Below are 6,000 nucleotides of genomic sequence, written 5' to 3' on the forward strand. Positions count from 1 at the left end.
AAGGAATCTCTTTTAGTTTTTGTTCATTGAGTATGATGTTATCTGTGGGTTTGTTATATATGGCCTTTATTATGTTGAGATATGAACCCTTTATTTCCACTTTGCTTAGAGTTTTTATCATAAACTAGAGGCCCGGTGCACAAATTCGTGCACGGGTGGGGTCCCTCGGGGTGGCCTGCAGAGATCGGGCCCCAGCTTGCACCCCCAGCCTCGCAGCCCTGCAGCCCCACATGGCACCATGCCTTTGCCTGGCGCCGCCTCCTCACCTGCTCCACCATCCCTCCTGTGGGTTGATTGATTGGGGCTGGGCCTCTGGTCGCCGTCTGTGGGGCAATCAGGCCCCTGCTCACACCCACCTTGACTTGGCGTCGCCCACTCATCTGCTCCACCATCTCACCTCGGTCCTGCTCTCGTTGGGGCCCATCAGGGTCGGCAGCACCTCCACTGCCACCCACTGCCAGCCCTGCGTCACCAACACCTGCCATGTTCTGTGCCGCCCCCTGGTAGTCAGTGCACATCATAGCGAGTGATCAAACTCCCAGTTGAATGACTGCCCGAGGTCAATTTGCATATTAGTCTTTTATTATATAGGATGGGCACTGGAGTTTATGAAATGCTTTTTCTGCATCTATTGATATAATCATGTGATTTTTATCCTTCATTTTGTTTATGTGATGCATTATGTTTATTGATTTGTGGATATTGTACCAACCTTGCATCTGTGAAATAACTTCCATTTGATCATGGTGTGTGAACTTTTTAATGTATTGCTGGAAGCAGTTTGCTAATATTTTGTTGAGGATTTTAGCATCTGTGTTGATCAGGGATATTAGCCTATAACTTTCTTTGTAGTGTCTATCTGGTTTTGGACTTAGGGTAATGCCGGCCTCATAAAAAGAGCTTGGAAGTCTTCCCTCCTCTTGAATTTTTTGGAGTAGTTTGAGAAGGGGATAGGTGTTTGTTCTTCTTTTCCTTCAGATTTTTTGACAGGTACTCCACACAATGGTTTTCCTATAAAATGTTACCACCCTTTTGAAGAAATTTGTTTAATGAATTTTCTTTAATCCTTGTTTATTGAGTTGGTTGAAAATATTGAAAAACTAATAAGGGTCCACTCTTTAAGGAGCCAAGAAAGCTATGTGTTGGCTCAGACTAAACAGTTCTGAATTGGTAAATTAAGAACAGCTGAGAGCTTTCTAATAGTGTTCATTATTTTCATAACTAAAAATTGGGACTTGAAGTAAGATTTATGTTCTGTTTCCTATTGCAAGAAGCAACCTGGGATATGAATGTGGTTAGGAGATTTAGAATTTCTCTGACCCTGCTTTGTGGTTCCAATCTAGCAAGTTATTTTTAGTCTGGGACAGGAAGTCACGATCTTGTGTAGGAGAAGTGGAAAAGCACACATAGAATATGGGTTTGAAGTCATATCTGAGTTTGGAACCTTAGTGCTGTCAGTTACTACTACTTTTTTAAAGATTGGGTGTACTACTTAATTTGTCTTTGCTTCATATGCATAATGAGGAATAATAGCTACCTCAGAAGGTTGTTATGAAGATTAGAAATAATTGTGCAAAGCCTATAGCATTTTGATCTAGTATATACGGTGTGTGTGTGTGTGTGTGTGTGTGTGTGTGTGAAATAATTACACCAGTTCCACTTAGATCAGTTTTGATGTGAATTTAGAGTTCTGATTTTAAATGATTTCTCCACTTAATACTCATGTTTCTTTAAGCAGAAAATTCTATAATGATACCTTTGTTAATGATGAGTATGTGTTCTAACAACACACTTCATTAGGCGTTTTTCTAGAGGTAAAAATGTGTCAGATTTTAAAATATTATCCAGGCTTTTTTTTTTTTTTAAAGAGAGACTATAGCTATCTATATTATTAAATATCCCCTAAAGAAGACTCTGTATCTTAGTTTAAGTTTTAACAGTCTGTGACAAAAACTGTATACCCTTTTGTACACTGGTTAAGATAAAACTAGTATAAGTATTATAGTATAATAAAGAGATTTTCAACCAGTATGCTGCTGCAGGCACAATGGTGTGCCGCAAGAATTTTTAAAAAAAGCACTACCTGACCACTTAGTCAGGGGCACTGACCTCTTTTTCCTTAGATTGTCAAATAAAGAAATGACAACAGCCAGCACAACAAGAGTCGTTCGGTGTGAGCGAATCAAAATTGTACCTATGTTTTGGTCAGATGAGCAAAAAAACATATTTTGGTGTGTCACAGAATTTTAGTAATTAGTTTAAGTGTGCTATGAGATGAAAAAGGTTGAAAATCGCTGGCATAATAGTATAGTTTCTGAAACTCATTTGTTTATATCGTGGCAGAAATCATAGCCAATAGGCCGGGAATTGCACTGCATGGCAGATGGACCCGTCTGTGGCTCCTGTGGCTGCAGCTGGGAGGCAGTAAACAGATTTCAATTCCATCTGACTTCTCTCCTCCCTTCCCAAGCTTCCCTGACCTCTGAAGCTCAAGAGTGTTACAGAACATAATTTAGATCAGATTATTTAAAATGATCTATTAATTTCTCTAACAGGCTCCCAGCAGTTTTACAAGGAGCCTTTTAAAGGGAGGCAGGAAACAGTACCCAGTAGTCTGTCTACTGTTGAGTTACTGCCAATACTGCTTGATATGATTTATGATTAAAATCAAGACAGTAGAAAAATAGTTCAATGTTTATAAAGGTGCTTATTCTCAAGGATACTAATTAACTGAGATACCCCCTTAATGCTTAAGAAAAATAAATACGCAGCTATTTAATTTTAAAGAATTATTATAGATTCCCTCATTAACTCTGATAATTTTTGAGAAGTATGTTAGTTTCCTGTGGGTGCTGTAATAGTTTACCACAGACTTGGTGGTTTAAACAACAGAAATTTATTCTCTTACAGTTCTGGGGACCAAACGTCTGAAATGAGTCTTATGGGGCTAAAATCAAGATTTCAGCAGGAACACTTGCCCTCCATTCCTTGCCTCTTCCAGCTCCTGGTGACTGCTGGCATTCTTTGGCTGCATCACTCTAGTTGCAGTGATGGCGAACCTTTTGAGCTCGGCGTGTCAGCATTTTGAAAAACCCTAACTTAACTCTGGTGCCGTGTCACATATAGAAATTTTTTGATATTTGCAACCATAGTAAAACAAAGACATATTTTTGATATTTATTTTATATATTTAAATGCCATTTAACAAAGAAAAATCAACCAAAAAAATGAGTTCGCGTGTCACCTCTGACCCGCGTGTCATAGGTTCGCCATCACTGCTTCTAGTGTCAGCTTTCATTCTCACATGGCCTTCTCCTCAATGTGTCTAATCTCCCCTCTGCCTTCCTCTTATAAGGGTACATGTGATGGTATTTAGGGCCCATCTGGATGGTCCAGGATAATCTCATTGCAAGATTGTTAATTACGTCTGCAAAAATTATACTTTATAAACCAACATTCACAGGTTTCAAGAATTAGGACCTGATCTCTTTAGGAGCCACCATTCAGCTCACTACAGGAAGATAAGGAGCAAATTCTAATTTCCTTTTTCGTGTGTGTATGTGTGGGAAAGGTGAAACATCTTTATAACTATCTTTCTCCAAGTTCTACTTGTCTCATTAGAAGGCAGGTTTTAAAGTTGTGAAATGAATCGCCCCATAAGGAACCATATTAAATAAAATACCAATTTGGCATTATTTTTCTTGAGTGTAGTATTTTCATTATTAGTCATATTATTCTAGTTGCTCTAGTGTACATGTTGATTAAATGACTTTTTAAAAAATATACTTTTATTGATTTTAGAGATAGAGGAAGGGAGAGGAATGAGAAATAGAAACATTGTGAGAGAGAAACATCATCAATTGGCTGCCTCCTGCACACCCGCTTCTGGGGATGGAGCCCACAACCCGGGCATAGGCCCTGACCAGGAATCAAGCCAGGGACCTCTTGGTACATGGGTCGACACTCCACCACAGAGCCATACTGGCCGGGCTAAATGATTTTTAATGTTATAAAAACTCCCTTAATTGTACATCATAAGATAAAAAATTTCAATCAGAGTTTTATGTATAGTTATAATGGATAAAATTTAAAGTTAGTTTTCATTTTTTAAAGGAAAATATGATGATACATACCTGGCAGGGGAGATACCATGATCATGAAGGTGGTTTTCCCAGGGTGAGGCTTACCCATTGCACTCCGGATATGCTGGCCCCTGCAATTTCCCCAAATGTGGGAAACTCAACTGTATAATTTGTGGAAGTGGGGGACTTGTGTTCGTGCTTTCCCCTATTTTAAAAAAAGGAAAATATGAGATGCTGCTAGTGCAAGGTAGTTCAAGAAATTAAGATACAAAGTGTTTTGTATAATTTCCCATCTTTCCTTCCATGGTTGTATTTTCCTTTTGGCACTGTTCTTCTGTTTACCCAATTCTTAGAAAGAATGTTTATACAGATTCAAAATCTGAAAAACCCTTTAAGATTCCCTTAATTAGAGGCTTTATAATAGCTTGAATTTTAATTTTGACTTTATTATGCTTTGTTTATTTGACTCAGTTAAATTAGAATAATAATTATAATTTTAAGTGGTATTTACTAAATAAATATATTAGTCATCTAGAAAATAGTTTATGAATGTAAATTTAATTAAATTCCCTAAGGGAACTCATAATACTTTTATTTTTATAATTTAATCTTTTTTGAAGACAAAATAACATAAAGCATCACACAATATGTAAATTATTAAAATAATACCTTGATATTATTTAAATGATTTTATTTATTTATTTTTAATATATTTTTTATTGATTTTTAGAGAGAGAGGAAGGGAGAGGGAGAGAAACATAGATGTGAGATAGAAACATCAATTGCTGCCTCCTGCACGCACACTACTGGGGATCCAACCCAAAACCTGGTCATGTGCCCTCCTGTCTGGGAATCAAACTGGCAACTTGCCCAATCAGTGTGGCTCGGTTGATTGGGCAACAGGACAGTGCCCAATCAACTGAGCCACACTAGACAGGGCTATTTGAATTATTTTATTAAAATCACTCTTATTATTATTTTACTTTATTTTTAAATACTCACCTGAGGATATATTTTTAAAATGCTTTTTTTTATTTTAGAGAGAGAGGAAGGGAGAGGAGGGAGGGAGGGAAGGGAGGGAGGGAGGGAGGAAGGGAGAGAGAGAGAGAGAGAGAGAGAGAGAGAGAGAGAGAGAGAGAAACATCTATCGGCTGCTTCCTACATGTCCCCCTATTGGGGATCCAGCACAAAACCCAGGCATGTGCCCTGACTGGGAATCGAGCCAGCGACCTCTTAGTGCATGGGATGACTCTCAACCAAATGAGCCACACCTGCTGGGCCACTCAATATTAATACTGATATTTGGGCTTTAATCTCCCATTACTTCTTTGAACACTTTTGTGTTTTATCTTGACCATTATTTTCAGTCTTTTCTACTTGCTCTTGATTTGTCTACTCAGCTTATAAATGTTGGCCTAATGGCCCATTCTTGAATTCTTTTCTAATTCAGTTACTCTGATGTTAGGTGCTGTCTTCTGTTTCTATGATTTTATAGTACTAACATATTCCCACAACTTTCAATTTTATATAGCCATCCTAGAACTCACTTCTGATATCCAGAATCAACTTGACTAACTGACCATTTTACAACCCCCCATTGGAACTCTTTCAGATATCAGGTTTATACACATTTAAAATTGAACCCTTGATTCTAACTTCTGCTTCAGAAAAAAACCCCCACAAAAACCCTCCACAGCAATAACAACAAAAAATCTTGTTCCACTTCCTACTCTTCCATTAAAATAAATAGTGGGCCCGGGGGAATGAAATTCATGCACAGGGTGGGGGGTGTCCCTCAGCCCTGTGCTTGCACCCTCTCCAATCTGGGGACCCTTCGAAGGATGTCCTACTTCCGGTTTTCAGGGAATCAGGGCTAAAACCGGGAGGTTGGACCCCCCTCTTTGAAATCCGGAAACTG

The 6,000-nt window shown here is 38.5% G+C and overlaps 1 protein-coding gene and 1 non-coding gene across 2 annotated transcripts in view; both read left to right on the top strand.

Moving 5' to 3' along the window:
- Positions 1-6,000, top strand: part of LRCH2 (leucine rich repeats and calponin homology domain containing 2) — a 104,553-nt gene that overhangs the window by 22,526 nt on the left and 76,027 nt on the right. The gene's annotated exons all lie outside the window — the stretch shown is intronic.
- On the top strand, positions 4,126-4,290 carry LOC111827240. The gene has a single exon (XR_002830748.1). It is a non-coding gene; the product is annotated as a U1 spliceosomal RNA (small nuclear RNA).

This window comes from Myotis lucifugus, unplaced genomic scaffold, assembly GCF_000147115.1.
Source record: "Myotis lucifugus unplaced genomic scaffold, Myoluc2.0 scaffold_2, whole genome shotgun sequence".
NCBI classification, from domain to species: domain Eukaryota; kingdom Metazoa; phylum Chordata; class Mammalia; order Chiroptera; family Vespertilionidae; genus Myotis; species Myotis lucifugus.